The sequence below is a fragment of the Bos indicus x Bos taurus genome, chromosome 23, assembly GCF_003369695.1.
Source record: "Bos indicus x Bos taurus breed Angus x Brahman F1 hybrid chromosome 23, Bos_hybrid_MaternalHap_v2.0, whole genome shotgun sequence".
NCBI classification, from domain to species: Eukaryota; Metazoa; Chordata; class Mammalia; order Artiodactyla; family Bovidae; genus Bos; species Bos indicus x Bos taurus.
The window spans coordinates 84,718-105,218 of NC_040098.1; the positions used below are offsets into that span (position 1 = coordinate 84,718).

Consider the following 20,501-nt stretch of genomic DNA (forward strand, 5'->3'; position numbering starts at 1 on the left):
GCTATAATGATACCATTGTCTCACGCCGTAAGTTCTAGCTGTTATCCTTTGTATGCTGTGCCATGCTCAGTCACTTCAGTCATGTCCAACTCTTTGCGACCCTATGGACTGTAGCCCACCAGGCTTCTCTGCCCATGGGATTGGGTTGCCATGTACTCCTTCAGGGGATCTTCGCCACCCAGGAATCAAACTCATATCTCTGGCGTCGCCTGCATTGCAGGCAGGTTCTTTACCCACTGAGCCACTAAGTTTTAATAGTGTATAGTCTAAAAACATAATGAATCACTATATTGTGCACTAAAATTATTATAGCACTGTAAATCAATAATACTTCAATAGGGAAGAGGAAATAGGCAAAGTCCATTAGTATGAATAAACATTATCATATCAATATATTTGTTTTATGGAACATTCTTCAGCAATAAAAATGGAACTACTGTTACAATCACTTAAAAACTCTTTTAAAACAAAATGCTGAGCCAGATTAGCCAGACATAAGGGAATGTACTCTAAAATTTTATTAAAACAAATTTCAAAAGCAGCAGTTAAATTTTATACTCTCAATAACCTATTCTCCAGTTAGAAGACAAAGTTTTGAACACAGCAATGGAGTTTGCTCCTAGAGGTATCAGAGAGGCACAGTGACTAGAAAAATGCTTATAGAAATGCTGTCAAGAGCTGAAGATGTCTTTAAATTCTTGGAGAAAGTAACATACAGGATGATTATACAAAATTACTTGTCTACCTATTTATCACATTTCATAATTTGAGAGTGAGAAAAAGAGAAAGGAAAGGAAGAGAAAAAAGAAAGAAAGAAGACATGGAACAGAAATTATTTGCAAATTCTGAGGATTTTAGGATGTGGACAGCCTTTTGCTGTGCTGTGCTTAGTCACTCAGTCTTAACCGACTCTTTGCAACCCCATGGACTGTAGTCCACCAGGCTCCTCTGTCCATGTGGATTTTCCAGGCAAGAATACTGGAGTGCCTTGTCATGCCCTCCTCTAGAGGATCTTCCCTACCCAGGGAAAGAACCCAGGTCTCCCATATTGCAGGCAGGTTTTTTACCATCTGTGCCGCCAGGGAAGCCCATGGACAGCGTTAGATGATCATTATTTTTCCTATAACACTCTGAAAGTGAGACAGAAACATAATTTTATTTCTTTTTTCTTTTAAACTGAAGGGATATTTTAAAATCACATTGCAGTTTATATATAAAACTGCAATGTGATTATATATATATAATTTTCTCAAGAGATTGTATCCCATTGTGTCTCAGTCACTAAAGAATCAACATCCACTTCAGGAGACATGAGTTCCATCCCTGGCTTGGGAAGATCCCCTGGAAGAGAGCATGGCAACCCACTCCAGTATTCTTACCTGGAGATTCCCCATGGACAGAGAAGGGGTCACAAAGATCACACTAATCAGCGAATAAGCACACATTTGAAGAAAATGTAATATTCATCAACACACTGTATAAAGCACATTTAAGAAAGTGCTCTCCTCTATCTCTCTTCTCACTCAAAATTACATTGGGTTAGAAAACATTTTGGTGTTGACTAATTTTCTGATAGACTCCTTCACATCATTAGTTCTAAGGCTGTAGATAGGGGATTTAGCATGGGGATCACTACTGTGAAAAGCACAGTGGCTACTTTGATGAAGATCCATGAGCTTCTGGAGTTGGGTACACAGTAGAGAAGAAGGATGACCCCATGGAAAATGGTGATGGCAGTCAGGTGGGAGGCACATGTGGAGAAGGCTTTTTGGAATCCACCAGCTGAAGGCATCTTGATGATTGTGACAACTATGAAAATATAGGAGGCGAGAATAGTCAGGAGGCAACATACCTCATTGAGAGTAGAAATCATAAAACATGTCATCTGACTGAAATAAGAGTTAGAGCAAGAGGCAGAGATGATGGCAGAATACTCACAGACAAAGTGATGTATGACATTAGAACCACAGAAGGACAGCTCCAAAAGAGAACATGTGATTGTCAAGGAACACATTCCACCCCATGTGTAGGTTCCAGTGACCAGGAGGCTGCAGAGCTTAAGAGACACAGCAACTGTGTATAGCAGGGGGTTACAAACAGCCACAAACTGGTCATAGGCCATCACCGCTAGCATAAACACTTCTTTAATCACAAGTGTGCAACCAAAGAAGAATTGCATCATGCAGCCCACTTAAAAGATAGTCCTTGTGTCCACAACCAAGATCTCTAAGAGTTTGGGTGTGGTTATAGAAGAGTAACAAAAGTCAAGAAAGGAGAGATGGCTGAGAAAGAAATGCATGTGGGTATGAAGTTTGGGATTGATTCTGATGATCAAAATCATACCCAGGTTCCCCATCACAGAGACTGTATAGACAGCAAAGAAGACCAAGAATAGGGGCACCTGGAGTCAGAGAGGATGAAGGTGATTCCAGCACTCTGATTTATTTCATCCATCACTGTGCTTTCTGCCAGAGAAAACCAGAGTTCACCCTAAGCAAGCAGATATGACAGAAATAGAGGGTATTTTTTTTTTTTCTGAGCCTGGAAAGGAGACTGGTTTGCAGTGGTGAAGTCTGAGATTTCCCAGGAATGCAAATAAGACACGTTTGGAGCCCAAATGGTATACCGTGTGTCTACAGGTGTGGAGAGTGGAAGTCAGTTTCTGATGGAGGGGCAAGGAAAGGATGGACTGGGAAGAACTGAGTGTCACGGTGACTCAGAAAATGTCCTTGTTTGAATTTTCCAAACTTCTCAGCTCTGTCTCCCTTTTCTCCACATGGATAATTCCTTTCTTTAGCTTCATTTAATTGAATTTGTTTATTACACTTGCAAATTTTTGTTTGTTCATGCCATTCTACCTGCTCAAGATGTCCTCTGTTTTTCTCTCACTTTTCTTTAGTGCTCTCCAATCAGAAAAAGGCTTCCTGCCAGGGACCAGCCCCGGCTGATCCAGGGTATTCGAAGGAGAGACAGCGTAGGCGAAGATCAGGAAACAATTGCTTAATTAAACGTTAATTAAGGATATAGAGTAATAGAATGAGGATAGCTCAGTGAGGAAATTTAGTGGAGAAAAGCGGCTGAAATAAGGATAGCTCAGTAGGAAAATTCAGTCAAGAAAAGAGGCTGAATAAAATTCCAAAGCAGGGAATTAATGTCACCTATGAAGGCCGCAGGCTTCCTCCCATTCTCCCGAAGGACAGGAGACACTAAGGCCTCCCCAGTCGGATCTTAGAAGCCCAGGCAAATTAAGTAGGCTTGACGAGCTTCCCCGCCTCAGAGGAAAAATTCAGCCAGAAGGTGAAAGAAAGAACGACATGGGGAGACCAAATTTCGGTGAACAAAAAGGAGTGTACTTTATTTTTCAAAGTAGTTTATACCTTAAGTTGTGCATAGAGGATAATGGGGGAAGGGGTGGAGTCATGCAAGGACAGCAGTTCCTGGTTCTAATCGAAGCCAGGCTTTCAAACTTATCATATGCAAAAGTTCAGGTGATTTACATCATCTTCTGGCCAGGAGGCCTGTTAACATTTTAAGAAACTTATTTTTCTCTAAAGGTGATTATTCCAAAGTCAGGCGATTATTCTAAAGTCAGGCACCAGCCTCCAAAAAGCATTGGATAGAGTTGCATTCCTATAGGGCAAAGGTGAGGTGAGCTCAATCAAGAAAAGAATTAACTCAAGCGTCCAAGGTTACAAACATTGAGGCTACTACTTACATTTCTATACACCCATTATATCAATCAATACACTGCCAAGGACACAGTAGGTAAGGGGTATGGAGACTTAGCAGCAAACATTGGCCCAATAAGTGAAAAACCCTTCACCAATACAATTTCTAATCAATCTTTTAACTACTCAAAAGAATCTGTGTTTAGACAATTTAGAACATCTCCTGCCTCTCACAGTTGGGAGGCTCTGAACAATCACATGTGGCTGGAAAAAACCTATTCAGGCAGGCTAGAGGACTTCCAAAGGAGTTTGTAGGTTGAAACACTGTCACACCCAGGAATTATTAACTGGATCTGTAAGCTAACTCTTTTTTTCAGAGAGGGGTAGTGGGGGACAGCCCCCCGTAAATCAGAGGTGTAGGTGAAAGCACAAAGCAGAAAGTAGGCAGACTCTGGTTTTGGGGGTAGATTGCTCGAGAATTTCCAGGGAGACTCCTGAGGCTCGATCCCGCCTTTGCGTATGCCGAGCCTCCTTCCTCATGACCTTTGTCATGGGCGGGGTTCCTCACGCTGGCTTCCGGCAGTGATAGAATTCCAGTTGAGCTATTCCAGATCCTGAAAGATGATGCTTTGGAAAGTGCTGCACTCAATATGCAATATGCAATATGCACCGAATATGCAATATGCCGGCTCCCGGCAGCTTCCCAGGTAGTGCGGTGGTAAAGAATCCTCCTGATAGTTCAGGTGATGCAAGGGACATGAGTTCAATCCCTGGGTCAGAAATATCCCCAGGGGAAAGAACTGGAAACCCACTCCAGTATCCTTGCTGGTGAAATCTGATGGACGGAAGAGTCTGGCAGACTACAGTCCATGGAGTCTCCAGTCACACAACTGAGATTCAGCACCCACCTCATCAGAGAAGCCTCCGGTTTATGTTCCCTTAATGATTTCACTAACTGGCCAATCCTTGGTAAAAGGTCACATATTGTATCTCCTAGAGAATATGAATGATGTCGTGTTAACAATCTAGACTCTTTAATCAAGTGAACTTGCCTTCAAATTTAACCTCAGTCACTTATTAATATGTCTCTCACAAGTTAAGCTCTCTGAAAGCTTACCTAGAGACTATAATTCTATTACAAGAATTTGTTTTTACTGAACAATTTGTATAAAATATAACTTAAATTAATGAATTATTTTTTAAAACGTTTAAGACTTTAATTTCACATGTAATAAATGCCCCCCCCCACCAAATCTAGTTTAGAATACTGAAGTGGATAGCTATTCCCTTCTCCAGGGAATCTTCCTAACCCAGGGATTGAACCCAGGTCTCCCATATTACAAGCAGATATTTTACCAGCTAAGTCACAAGGGAAGACCAGAAATACTTGAGTGGATAGCCTATCCCTTCTCCAGCAGATCTTCCTGACCCAGGAATCGAACTGGGGTCCCATGCATTGCAGGCAGATTCTTTACCAGCTGAGCTATCAGGGAAACCCAAATTTAATTATTTTCTAAAAATTTAAGACTTTAATTTCACATGTAATAAATGGCCCCCACCAAATTTAGTTTCCTCTCTTGTATTTCTAATGCTGTTGTTCATGTTTACTTTGAATTTGAAATATATGACCTCAAAATATTCTACAATGTAGCACTCCCTATAATTTTATGAAGTCTGAAATGGTGCAAATAGTGATTAAGAAGTAGAAAAAATGCATACATGGAGGAAATCTTTTTCTTACTTAATTATTTTCTAATGGTTCTTTCTTAGCTGCACATTTCCATTAATGTCTCAAGCCATCAAGGCATAAGCTTTGTTTTGTCCATTTTTCCCTGTCTTTGTCTGTATCTCTATGATTTCTTTTCCATCCAAGGTTAAAGCTGTGAAAAAATGTAATTAGGGCAAAATGAACATATTCTTCAAAATATACTCCCATCTCTATTGCTAGCTACCACCCATCTACTCAGCGGCCATCTTTATTTACCCTACCTACAGCCATCCTTCAGGACTAATTTTCATTCATTCTTAGTTTAAAATCATACTCAAATACTTACCCATATTCAAAATCATCTCCATACAAATTACCTTCAATCTGAACGCTTCTGTCTGGATTTCTGTGATGTCTCAAAGAACTAAACTATCAATGCAGTAGACATGAGACACGGGTTCTATCCCTAGGTTGGGAAAATCCCCTGGAGGAGTGTATGTATTCTTGCTTGGAGAATCCCATGGACAGAGGAGCCAGGCAGGCTATAGTCCATAGGTGTGTTTATAGAGTCAGAAAGGACTGAAGTGACTTAGCATGCACAGTATCACTGCATTGATAGCTACTTCTTTCACTTTACTCACTGCAGGAATTTTTATTTTTGTGCACAACACACACACATTTTGGTATATAAAAGCATTATGGCCTTTTATATCAAATACCAGGCAACATATTTTAGACTACTTTGGGGTTTAATTCAGAACTCAAATTTGCTGTATTGCTCCAACTTGCTTTCACCTGCATGATTTTAAACTCAAAAATATTAATGTGAAGTCTGATATATTTCTCTACAGTTTTATAGATTTATCTTTAATATTTCCCTATTTTTTATTTTTAATTGAAAACAAATACTACTATTTGAATGTCCACCAAAGACATCATTCAGCTATATAAGCAAAGTTCAAAACTAAATACATCCCATAAATATTAAAGATATAAGAAATAAGTTCAATATCTTATATTCTTACCCTTAAATGAATTAAATGAATACCATTTCATTGCAACTGGGGTTGCATAGGTGCTTCTCTGCCAAAATTATTGTTAATTTCAGAGTTTCCCACATCAGAATGAAAGCAAATCACTTAATTTAAACAACTCACCAGAAGCCATATTGTCTTTATAGATTGACTTACTGAAGACTTCTTTAATTTAAATAAGAATCTTGAAAAGTATTTAACAAAAATACTTACATTTAATTAAAATTGTTGTAGCTTGTAATAAGAGTATTGTAACCTCTTCTGAAGTATATTTCAGTAAAGTCATCAAGAAAATTACATTTTTTCTCATTAAAAAATAGAGACACTCCCAAGGGTAAGTGATACTTGTAAACTAAACTTAGGGATCATGCTGTATATTTACGTCTACCTGAGTGACTTTGCAGATTCACACCCCAGAGAATTTTGATTGGGGTGTTTTCCATGAGCTACAAACAAGACCATTTAAAGAAAATCCCGTACTCCTCATTTAAAGTATAATTTCTTTTAAATCATTAAATCATATAGGAAACTTGAGCATGTTTATCTTCTTATCTTAGATAAATAACACCAGCAATCAACCTGTTTATATTTATATTTATCATGGAAGACGTGAATTCCAAAATTCGGAAAGAGAAAATCACAATTACTGTCCAATAGACCAAGCATAGTGTTGTTCCTGTGTTATGTTTATTTCAGTATTTCCTCTAAGTTTTCTTATTTGGACATCTACATTTTCGTGAAAAAACACATTCAATATCACACTGAATAGAAATATGATATTATGGCATTTGCAGTTATTATTGTATCTCAATGTTTCCCTGTTTTATTAAAACTTGTTGAATATACATTTTTCAATAATGCAATTGATAAAACCTATCAATTATGTGGTATATTAATGGTCTATTTCATCATAATAAACTGCTGCAGATTCGATGGCTTGAAAAATACTCATTATTTCAGAATTTTGTATGCCCGAAGTTAGGCATAATACACCTGGTCCCTCTTTTCAAGTTATCAAAAGGCTGAAATCAAAGTGTCATCAAGTTTCTCATCTAGAAATTGGTTATCTTCCAAGCTCATTCATATTGTTGGAATTATGCACTTCCTTGAAGTTGTAGGAATAAGGTCTTGTTTCCTTGACATCTGTTTTGGGGTTATTCACAGTTCCTAGAATCCACTCCTTGGTATCCACTTTGTTTTATCCACTCAAGTCACTCTCACACTTCAAATCTCTCTTTCAACACACTCTTATAATTCATACATGTCTTTAAAGAGGGTTTCAAGCATTTTTAACAAGTCATCGGATTATATGAGACTCACCAATCAGGACAGTCTTCTTTTCTTGTGATCAACTGATTTAAACCAGTTATAATTTAAAATTATTTTCCAGCAGCTCCCAGATTAATGTTTAATTGAATGGCTAGTTGAAGATATGTGTACACCAAATGGTGGGGAGTTTTAAGGACTAGTTTTGACTTTTACTTGTCACTCATAATGTCAACATTTTTGTAATCTCTCTATTTATATCTCATTCTATTGAAAATAGCACCTACTTGCTTGAATATTTTACTTAAGAGAAGAAACTTGATGATATGTGATTCCATCTTAAGAGGATAAAAAAGCAAACATAGTTTTTAATCTCACAATAAATAGAAGAAGGAAAAGATGAGAATGGTGATCAAAAATAGAAAATGGCAGTGAAATAAAAATGAGGGATTGAGCAAAACTAAAATGCTGATGTTTAAAATCATACATAAAATCAATCATCTGTTAGATAAATTTATTAAAAATAACAGATAGTAACACAATTGCTACTCAATAAAAAAAATGGGACTTCATTACAGATGCTGTCAATGTGGAAAAAATAATTAGGGAGTATTATGTATAATTTTCTTCCAAAAATTTTGACTTCTTAGTTGATGTAGAAAAATCATTTGAACCATGCAAATGAACTCACCAAAGATGAAATACAAAATATGAATAGCTTCTATCTTCTTATGAAACTGAATTTTCAGTTAAAAATCTTCCCACAAGGAGAACCCCAGGTCCATACTATTAAATGGTAAATTATGTCAAGCATTTAAGTAATAAATAGCACAAAAGAAAAACATGCACGGATATTTGAATAAACAGAGCAATACAAGATATATGCAACACTTTTCTTCATCCCATTAATATAGCTCATACTCAAACTGGAGGCATTTGGGATTTGAATTCAGTCAGTCTGGCACCAGAATTTGTGATCTTAGTTAAAAACTTATGTCATTTGATTGCAACTGGGCCATAAAGATTCTTAAAGGATAAGCTTATGATCATGGGTTTTATAGTCTCATAATTGGGAAGGTTTTCATTGAAGGAAGGACTTAATTAGAATTTTGCTCCAGGAGGATGATTCAGACAGGAAGGGGAGGAGGGGCTAGAGGAGGAAATAAAACTGGAAATGTTATTTAAACTTGATGCTGTTACTTTCTTGCCTATAATTTGTGTGAAACATGTACTTAGGGTTAGGTTTATCTGTATGTGACAGCTCTCTAATTCCCAAAAATCCATGTACATAAGAATATCCCAAGAGGCTTGTTTAAAATGAACATTCCTGGGTTTTTCTGCCAAATATCCGTGAGTTCAACTGATTTCCCAGGTGATTCGGACAGAGGTTCTAAGAAACCAAAGATTTGATAGAAACCAAAGATTTGATATGATAGAAACCAAAGATTTCTGGATTTGATTTTCAGCTACAAATATCTAGAACCCAGCGCTGTGCAAGTACATGATAGAATTCTTTGGCCTGCTTCTTGACCTTCAGGAGCTCAGGATTTGGTTGAAGAGGCAAAGACAATTCAATCAGCAAAGTGCAAAACCTGAAAATGATTAATTAGTTTAGAATGTGTGAATCATAACTCTATAGTTTAAAACCTGATAGCTAAAATGCAGGTTACTGGCAACCATCAGCATATATATATATATATATATATATATATATATATATATATTTGTCCCCAGTTAAAAAAAATGCATTTCTCAAGGAGGCAAAAATTGTAAATAAAGGCATGAAGTTTATTTTTAGAGACATAGCACAACAAGTGGGAGAGCAGGCAGAGAAACTGTTTAGTTAAGATCGAAGCAAGGCAGAGAGGCACACCAGGAAAGAAAGGGTGTGGGTGTCCCCTACAATGAGGAGGAGCCACCACCAATATTTCTGATCGTTTTCTGAGTTTTTGGACATCCCTGGTGTTTCATGGGTTTCCCTGGTGGTTCAGAGGTAAAGAATCCATCTTCCAGGCAGAGGACACATGTTTTATCCCTGGATCAGGTAGATCCTCTAGAGAAGGAAATGGCAATCCACTCCAGTATTCTTGCCTGGAGAATCCCGTGGATAGGAGAGCTTGGAAGGCTACTGTCCATGGGGTTGTAAAAGAGATATGACTTAGGAACTAACCAACAACCATCAACAAGAAAACCAGACAAAGATGTTGTAAAAAAAAAAAAAATCAAGATAACTAATGTGCTTCATTACAGAAATACTGAATAAAATATTAGAAAATAAAATGTCACAGTATATGATAGCAAAATAAATAATGACGGGGTGGGGAGGAACCAAAAAATTACCTGTATAGCAGCAAACAAGATATATAAGAAAATTCCTTCAATCTGATGAAGATCATCTACAAAAATACCTATAGCTAGAATTATGTTTACTGTAAAAACAGAAAAAAATCCTACATAAAGTAAAATAACTTGATTTTCTGCTAACCCTGTGTATAACAACAACCAAAAAAATAATGTCCTCAACCACTTTTACTCAACATCTTATTCTATATTTTTGTTGAATAAGGAAAGAAAATTATAATTACTGGAAAGTAGAAAGTAAAACTCTCTTTATTTGCCAGCTAGATTTTGTGTATAGAAAGTTCTAAGGAATCTGCAACCAAAATATGAAAAAAAAATGATGACAGAATGCGATAGTGTTGCATAAATGAATATGTATAAAAATATCAATTGCATCATTGTATTCTAATGGTGAGCAAATAGAAATGACTTTTTAAAGCCTTGCTGCTGCTGCTGTTGCTAAGTCTCTTCAGTCATGTCCAACTCTGTGCAACCCCATAGACGGCAGCCCACCAGGCTCAGCCATCCCTGGGATTCTCCAGGCAAGAACACCGGAGTGGGTTGCCATTTCCTTCTCCAGTGCATGAAAGTGAAAGGTGAAAGTGAAGTCGCTCAGTTGTGTCTGACTCTTAGTGACCCATGGACTGCAGCCTACCAGGTTCCTCCATCCATGTGATTTTCCAAGCAAGAGTACTGGAGTGGGGTGCCATTGCCTTCTCCATGACCCAGGAATCCCACTGCTGGGCATACACACCGAGGAAAACAGAACTGAAAGAGACACGTGTACCCCAGTGTTCATCACAGTACTGTCTATAATAGCCAGGATATGGAAGCAACCTAGATGTCCATCAGCATATGAATGGATAAGAAAGCTGTGGTACATATACACAATGGAGTATTACTCAGCCATTAAAAAGGTTACATTTAAATCAGTTCTAATGAGGTGGATGAAACTGGAGCCTATTATACAGAGTGAAGTAAGCCAGAAAGAAAAACACCAATACAGTATACTAACACATATATATGGAATTTAGAAAGATGGTAATGATAACCCTGTATGCAAGACAGCAAAAGAGACACAGATGTATAGAACAGTCTTTTGGACTCTGTGGGAGAGAGAGAGGGTGGGATGATTTGGGAGAATGGCATTGAAACATGTTTAATATCATATAAGAAATGAATCGCCAGTCCAGGTTTGATGCATGATATTGGATGCTTTGGGCTGATGCACTGAGATGACCCAGAGGGATGGTACGGGAAGGGAGGTGGGAGCGGGGTTCAGGATGGGGAACACGTGTATATCCGTGGTGGATTCATGTTGATGTATGGAAAAACCAGTACAATATTGTAAAGTAATTAGCCTCCAATTAAAATAAATTAATATTAAAAATAAAGTATAATTTGCAAGACTCATTCATGCACGCATGTATATGTGTGTGTGTTAGTCTCTCGGTCATGTCCAACTCTTTGTGACCCCATGGGCTGTAGCCCACCAGGCTCCTCTGTCCATGGAATTCTCCAGTCAAGAATACTGAAGTTGGTTTCCATTTCCTTCTCCAGGGCATCTTCCCAACCCAGGGATCGAATGCAGGTCTCCTGCAAGCATAAGGATTATCAATAAACTGTTGATAGCTAAGCTGTAATCCCTGAATACCTTAATTACACCAAAGGCAAGCAATTTCTAGTATTCATGGTCAGCAGGCCATATTTTACACAATGATAACCTATTTCTGACATTCTATACTCTAACAAGAAAGTGAAAGTGTTAATCACACAGTCATATCTGATTCTTTGGGACCCCATGGACTGTAGTCCACCAGGCTCCTCTGTCCATGGAATTCTCCAGGCAAGACAGCTGGAATGGCTGACCATTCCCTTCTCCAGGGAGTCTTCCCAATCTAGGGACTGAACCCAGGTCTCCTGCATTGCAGGTGGATTCTTTACCATTTGAGCCACCAGAGGAGCCCACACTCTTATCAGGAAGAGGTTAATTTCTATTCAACACATGTACACTAGAAATATTTGTCACAGCCATCTAGAAGTATGAACTTTTCAATTAAAACTCTAGGGGATTGCCTTTGGATTTGTACATTCTTGGGGAGATGTGTATATATATATATATATAGTATTACAGCCAAAGTATTTTTAAATTAATCACAGTAAATTCAGTAGTTAATATGCTGCTGCTGCTAAGTCGCTTCAGTCGTGTCCGACTCTGTGCGACCCCATAGACAGCAGCCCACCAGGCTTCCCATCCCTGGGATTCTCCAGGCAAGAACACTGGAGTGGGTTGCCATAAAGTTTCTTATAGCTAATAACAATTTTATTAAATGTGAGTTGAGAAAAGTCATCCATTCAGAATGGAATGAGTTTTGCATTTAACCAAATTATTTTTCTAAAACTGTAAATTGCAAGAATGATATATTTTCCCTTTTGCTTTAATATGTTGATTTGTGGTTATTTGTTCATGATTGTTAAACCACTTTTCAGTTTCTGGAATAAAATGCAGTGTGTTAATATTCTGTCTTGAATATTCATTATGTAACCTCATGAGGAAGATTGATCTATAAATTTACTTCTTATAATAGCTTTGTTTGAATTGATTTTTAAAAACTCAGTGAATATAATACATTATTAAGTATCCTCTCAATCTATTCTCTAGAAAGATTTGTACATGATATGATTGGCAATATTTCTTAAATCTATGGAGAAATTCACCAACATAATAAACAGGGCATAGGATTTCTTTGTTAAGAAGTTTTTAAAAACAAATTCCATTACTTTGTGCTTCCCCAGTGACTCAGTGGTAAAGAATCCACCTGCAATACAGAAGGCACAGGAGATGGGGGTTCAATCCTGGATCAGGGATATCTCTTGGAAAAGGGCATGACCACCCACTCCAGTATTCTTGCCAGGAAAATCCCATGGACAGAGAAACCTGGCAGGCTAAATTCCATGGGATCACAAAGAGTCAGACATGACCGAGCACACACAGACATCCATTACTTTAATAGATAAGACTTTACCTAGATATTCTATTTTTATTGTATAAGATTGAATGCTATGTTTTTTTCAAGGAAGGTGTTTATTTCACTAAGATTTGTAATTTCTTAATAATATTGTTCACAATATATTCTTATCTGCCATGCCTGTAGAATTTTACCTATGCCCATTTTTCCCCCTAATCAGTAAAGAAAGAGATAAAGTTTGGATTATTTTTAACTCAGTATGTCAAACTCAATATACAACATGCCTTTGTTGTCTCTCTTTCCCCTCAGAAACCAAATCAATCATAGTAATGATAATGAGAAATAAATCAAATGGCAAGGTCATATCAATAAAAACAATGGTGGGATTTCCCTGGTGGTACAGGGGTTACCTTTGCTTCCACTGCAGTGAGCACAGGCTTTATTCCTGGTTGGGAAGCTAAGATCTCATATGCTGTGCAGCACAGCCAAAAGTAAAAATAAATAAATTAAAACAATGGTAAAATAAAATCCAGCTAATATGATCTTATCATTATGAAGGAGTATAGATGAATGAAGCAGAGAGGGCATGGCTACAGTCAAGCATGCTTTAACATGCAGAGCTAAAGAACAATGACATAAATTTTAGAGCCCCTAAGAGTCTCAGGGTTTAAAAGAATGAACAAAATAAATACTGAAGTCTGTATGAAGACAAAACAGTCAAGGATAAACAGGATCCATTTACAGGGAAGAAAAGATGTCAGAAGTTGCTCTAATGAATAGTGAGATTACTTCAAAGTTATCATAAAGAATATGTGGTAATGGCAGGTACTTCAAAGGAATATAAGAAAGATGTATTAAACTGAATGAGCCCTAAGGCACCACCAGGCCTGCTCACAGAACAAAGGGCTGAACAGAACCAGCCGGCTGTAGACAATCCCCCTCTGGTGACAGGCAGCCAGAGCCAGAAGGGGGCAATCTCAGCCCCAGAGAGATATTATCTACCAAACTGCAAGCAGGCTTCTTTGCTAACTAAGACTTTTTGGGGTTCTGGACAGTCATCATCCACCTGAGAAGGTGCGCCAGTCGTACACCCAGAAAACCGAGCAGCAGGGATGGGAGAGGCGATCAGTCGCAATGACCATGCTCGCCAAACACCTCATCACCTGAGCTGCTTGGACCTGGGAAGGGCACAAAACTCAGGCCCAAAGGAGTCTGCGCCTCTGAGGACTACCCGAGAGGCTTAGACCCGGGCAGTGCATGCAGCCCAGGGCCAGCCTCGGACAGCTACCCGTGAAGCAACCTAGAGCCTGAGCTGTGTGGGCAGGGAGGGTGCACGCGCCATGAGCGGGGGCAGGCCCAGTGTGGCTGAGATACTGCGAACACATGCCAGTGTTATTTGTTTGCAGCATCCCTCCCTTCCCACAGTGTGACTGAACAAGTGAGCCTAAGAAAAAGTGTCCACCACCACCCGCCTTGTGTCAGGGCGGAAATCAGACACTGAAGAGACCAGCAAACAGAAGAAGCTAAAACCGAGGGAACCACCTTGGAAGTGACAGGCACAATAGATTAAAACCCTGTCATTAGTACTGACTACATAGAAAGGGGCCTATAGATTTTGAGAAATATAAGCTGGACCAAGGAACTATCTGAAAATGAACTGACCCCACACTGCCCACAACACCACCATAGAAAGTCCTAGATATAATTTTACTATTTTACAATCATTCTTTTCATTTTTATTCACTTTTTAAAAATTTTAAGTCCTCTGTTACTCCTTTAATTTTCATTTTTATAACCTACTATTACTTTTCCAAAAAAAGACTATTTTTTAGAGCAAACTTCATATATATATATATATTTAAAAATAATTTTGGTGACTTTGTTGTTGTTTTTTTTTTTTTCTTTTCTTTAATATTGTATTTTTGAAAATCAACCTCTACTCTAGAATTTTAATCTTTGCTTTTAGGTTTTTGTTATCAATTTTGTATCTTTAAGAACCCAATCTTCAGTACCCATTTTTACTCTGGAGTGAGAATACTGGCTTGACTGCACTCTCCCCCTTTGGACTCTCCTTTTTCTCCACCAGGTCGCCTCTGTCTCCTCCCTCCCCCTTCTCTTCTCTACCCAACTCTCTGAATCTCTGTGTGTTCCAGATGGCGGAGAACACTTAGGGAACTGATTACTGGCTGAATCTATCTCTCTCCTTTTCATTCCCCCCTTTTATCCTCCTGGCCACCTCCGTCTCCTTCCTCCCTATTCTCTTCTCTGTATAACTCCATGAACATCTCTGAGTGGTCCAGACTGTGGAGTGCACATAAGGAAGTGATTACTGGCTAGCTTGCCCTCTCCTCTTTTGATTCCACCTCATCTCATTTGGGTCACCTCTAACTCCCTCCTCATTCTTCTCTCCTTGTAACTCTGTGAACCTCTCTGGGTGTCCCTCACTGTGGAGAAACTTTTCATCTTTAACCTAGATGTTTTATCAACAGTGCTGTATAGAAGGAGAAGTCTTGAGACTACTGTAAAAATAAGACTGAAAACCAGAAACAGGAGGCTTAAGTCCAAATCTTGAGAACATCAGAAAACTCCTGACTCCATGGAACATTAATCCATAGGAGCTATTCAAATGCCTCCATACCTACACTAAAACCAAACACCACCCAAGGGCTGACAAATTCCAGAGTAAGGCATACCATGCAAATTCTCCAGCAACACAGGAACACAGCCCTGAGCTTCAATATACAGGCTGCCCAAAGTTACTGTAAAACCACTGACATCTCATAACTTGTTACTAGACACTTCATTGCACTCCAGAGAGAAGAAATCTGGCTCCATCCACCAGAACACGGACACAAGCTTCCCTAACCAAGAAACCTTGACAAGCCACCGATACAACCCCACCCACAATGAGGACACTCCATAATAAAGAGAACTCCACAAACTGCCAGAATACAGAAAGGCCATCGCAATATAAACAAGATGGAGAGACAGAGGAATACCCAGCAGGTAAAGGAACAGGATAAATGCCCACCAAACCAAACAAAAGAGGAAGAGATAGGGAATCTACCTGATAAAGCATTCTGAATAATAATACTGAAAATGATCCAAAATCTTTAAATAAAAATAGAATCACAGATAAATAGCCTGGAGACAAGGATTGAGAAAATGCAAGAAAGTTTTAACAAGGATTTAGAAGAAATAAAAAAGAGTCAATATATAATGAATAATGCAATGCCGCTAAGCTGCTAAGTCACTTTAGTCATGTCCGACTCTGTGCGACCCCATAGACGAAAGCCCACCAGGCTCCCCCGTCCCTGGGATTCTCCAGGCAAGAACACTGGATTGGGTTGCTATTTCCTTCTCCAATTCATGAAAGTGAAAAGTGAAAGTGAAGTCGCTCAGTTGTGTCTGACCCTCAGTGACCCCATGGACTGCAGCCAATAAATAATATCAAAAACACTCTGGAGGCAACAAATAGTACAATAAAGGAGGCAGAAGATAGGATTAGTGAATTAGAAGATAGAATGGTAGAAATAAATGTATCAGAGAGGAAAAAAGGAATATGAATTAAAAGAAAGGAGGACAATCTCAGAGACCTCCAGGACAATATTAAATGCTCCAAGGTTCAAATCATAGGAGTCCCAGAAGAAGAAGAAGAAGAAGAAGAAAAAAAGACCATGAGAAAATACTTGAGGAGATAATATTTGAAAACTTCCCTGAAATGGGGAAGGAAATAATCACCCAAGTCCAAGAAATCCAGAGAGTCCCAAACAGGAAAAACCCAAGGCAAAACACCCCAAGGCACATATTAATCAAATTAACAAAAACCAAACACAAAGAACAAATATTAAAAGCAGCAAGGGAAAAACAACAAATAATACACAAGGGGATTCCCATAAGGATAACAGCTGATCTTTCAATAGAAACTCTTCAGGCCAGGAGGGAATGGCAAGACATACTTAAAGTGATGAAAGAAAATAACCTACAGCCCAGATTACTGTACCCAGCAAGGATCTCATTCAAATATGAAGGAGAAATCAAAAGCTTTACAGACAAGCAAAAGCTGAGAGAATTCAGCACCACCAAACCAGCTCTGCAACAAATGCTAAAGGATATTCTCTAGACAGGAAACACAAAAAGGGTGTATAAACTCGAACCCAAAACAATGAAGTAAATGACAACAGGATCATATTTATCAATAATTATCTTAAACATAAATGGGTTGAATGCCCCCAACCAAAAGACAAAGACTGGCTGAATGGACACAAAAACAAGACCCCTATATATGTTGTCTACAAGACACCCACCTAAAAACAGGGGACACATACAGACTGAAAGTGAAGGGCTTGAAAAAGATATTTCATGCAAATAGTGATCAAAAGAAAGCAAGAGTAGCAATATTCATATCAGAAAATAGACTTTACAACAAAGGCGGTGAAAAGACACAAAGAAGGATACTACATAATGATCAAAGGATTAATCCAGAAGAAGATATAACAGTTGTAAGTACATATGCACCCAACATAGGAGCACTGCAATATGTAAGACAAGTGTTAACAAGAATGAAAGGGGAAATTAACAATAACACAATAATAGTGGGAGACATTAATACCCCACTCACACCTATGGATAGATCAACAAAACTGAAAATTAACAAAGAAACACAAGCTTTAAATGATACAATAGACCAGTTAGACCTAATTGATATCTATAGGACATTTCACCCCCCGAAAAATGAATTTCACCTTTTTCTCAAGCGCACATGGAACCTTCTCCAGGATAGATCACATCCTGGGCCATAAATCTAGCCTTGGTAAATTAAAAAAAATAGAAATCATTCCAAGCATCTTTTCTGACCACAATGCAGTAAGATTAGATCTCAATTACAGGAGAAAAACTATTAAAAATTCAAGCATGTGGAGGCTGAACAACACGCTGCTGAATAACCAACAAATAACAGAAGAAATCAAAAAAGAAATCAAAATATGCATAGAAACGAATGAAAATAAAAACACAACGCAAAGCCTATGGGACACTGTAAAAGCAGTGCTCAGGGGAAAGTTCATAGCAATACAGGCATACCTCAAGAAATAAGAAAAAAGCCACATAAATAACCTAACTCTACACCTAAAGCAACTAGAAAAGGAAGAAATGAAGAACCCCAGGGTTAGTAAAAGGAAAGAAATCTTTAAAATTAGGGCAGAAATAAACGCAAAAGAAACAAAAGAGACCATAGCAAAAATCAACAAAGCCAAAAGCTGGTTCTTTGAAATGATAAATAAAATCGACAAACCATTAGTCAGACTCACCAAGAAACAAAAGGAGAAAAATCAAATCAATAAAATTAGAAATGAAAATGCAGAGATCACAACAGACAACACACAAATACAAAGGATCATAAAAGACTACTATCAGCAATTATATGCCAATAAAATGGACAACGTGGAAGAAATGGACAAATTCTTTAAAAAGTACAATTTTCCAAAATTGAACCAGGAAGAAATAGAAAATCTTAAGAGACCCATCACAAGCACGGAAATTGAAACTTAATCAGAAATCTTCCAGCAAACAAAAGCCCAGGTCCAGAAAGCTTCAGAGCTGAATTCTACCAAAAATTTAGAGAAAAGCTAACACCTATCCTACTCAAACTCTTCCATAAAATTGCAGAGGAAGGTAAACTGGCAAATTCATTCTATGAGGCCACCATCACCCTTATACCAAAACCTGACAAAGATGCCACAAAAAAAGAGAACTAGAGGCCAATATCACTGATGAACATAGATGCAAAAATACTTAACAAAATTCTAGCAAACAGAATCCAACAACACTTTAAAAAGATCATACACCATGACCAAGTGGGCTTTATCCCAGGGATGCAAGGATTCTTCAATATCCGCAAATCAATCAATGTAACACACCACATTAACAAATTGAAAAATAAAAGCCATATGATCATCTCAATAAATGCAGAGAAAGCCTTTGACAAAATTCAACATCCATTTATGATAAAAACTCTCCAGAAAGCAGAAATAGAAGGAACATACCTCAACATAATAAAAGCTATATATGACAAATCCTCAGCAAACATTATCCTCAATGGTGAAAAATTAAAAGCATTTCCCCTAAAGTCAGGAACAAGACAAGGGTGCCCACTTTCACCACTACTATTCAACATAGTTTTGGAAGTTTTAGCCACAGCAATCAAAGCAGAAAAAGAAAAAAAAGGAATGCAAATTGGAAAAGAAGTAAAACTCTCACTTTTTGCAGATGACATGATCCTCTCCATAGAAAACCCTAAAGATGGGGGAGGAGCTAAGATGGCCAAGGAGTAGGACGGGGAGAACACTTTCTCCCCTACAAATTCTTCAAAAGAACATTTAAACGCAGAGTAAATTCCACAAAACAACTTCTGAATGCCAGCAGAGGACATCAGGCACCCAGAAAAGCAACCCAAGTCTCGAAAGGAGGTAGGGAAAAATATAAAAGGCAAAAAAAAAAAAAGGGACAAAAGAGGGAGGGATGGAGTTCCGTCCTGGGAAGGGAGTCTTAAAAAGAGAGAAGTTTCCAAACACCAGGAAACCTTCTCACTGCCGAATCTGTGCCGAGCCTTGGAAGCACAGAGGGCAACATAACAGGGAGGAAAAATAAATAATTAAAACCCGCACATTGCGAGCCCTATGGTAACTCCCCCAGCGGAGAAGTAGCACAGACGCCTGCATACTCCACTAGCAAGCCGGGGCTGGGCAGGGAGGCGTGGCGCGGGCTGCATCGCAAGAATCTGGCCTGAATACCCCGAGCACTATCTGAGCGAAATAATTTTGGGCTAGCAAACCAGACTGTGGGATATCTACCACGTGAAAAGCCAGCCCTAACCTATGACGCCGCCTGGCCCGTGCACAGAATAAAGAACTGAACAGAGATAGCCGGCGGCAGACCATCCCCCTCAGGTGATAGGCAGCCAGATCCGAAAGGGGACAATCGCAGCCCCAGAGAGACATTATCTATAAAACTGTAAGCAGGCTTCTTTGCTAACTAAAACTTCTTGGGGGGTCTGGACGGTCAACATCTGCCTGAGAAGGTGTGCTGGTGCACAACTAGATAACCGAGCGGCGGGGAGGCGATAAGTCGCAGCAATCGCGCGCACAAAGCACCTCATCACCTGAGCTGCTCGGACCTGGCAAGGGCACAAAATGCAGGCCCAACCGAGAGTCTGCGCCTCTGAGGACTACCCGAGTGCCTGAACCTGAGCGGCTTGGACCTGGGAAGTACAGGCAGCCCAGGGCCGGCCGCGGATGGTTCGCGGCAGAGCAACCTAGAGCCTGAGCAGTGTAGGCAGAGAGGCTACACGCGCCGTGAACGGGGCGGGGTGGGGGGGGGGGGCGGGGCAGACCCAGTGTGGCTGAGGCACTGCGAGCACACACCAATGTTATTTGTTTGCAGCATCCCTCCCTACCTCCCCTCAGTGCAACTGAACAAGTGAGCCTATAAAAAAAAAAAAAAAAAATTAAGTCCTCTA

The 20,501-nt window shown here is 39.0% G+C and overlaps 1 pseudogene; it reads right to left on the reverse strand.

The window, feature by feature from the left end:
• Positions 1-1,529: 1,529 nt before the first annotated feature.
• On the reverse strand, positions 1,530-13,189 carry LOC113882236 (annotated as a pseudogene).
• Positions 13,190-20,501: the final 7,312 nt, after the last annotated feature.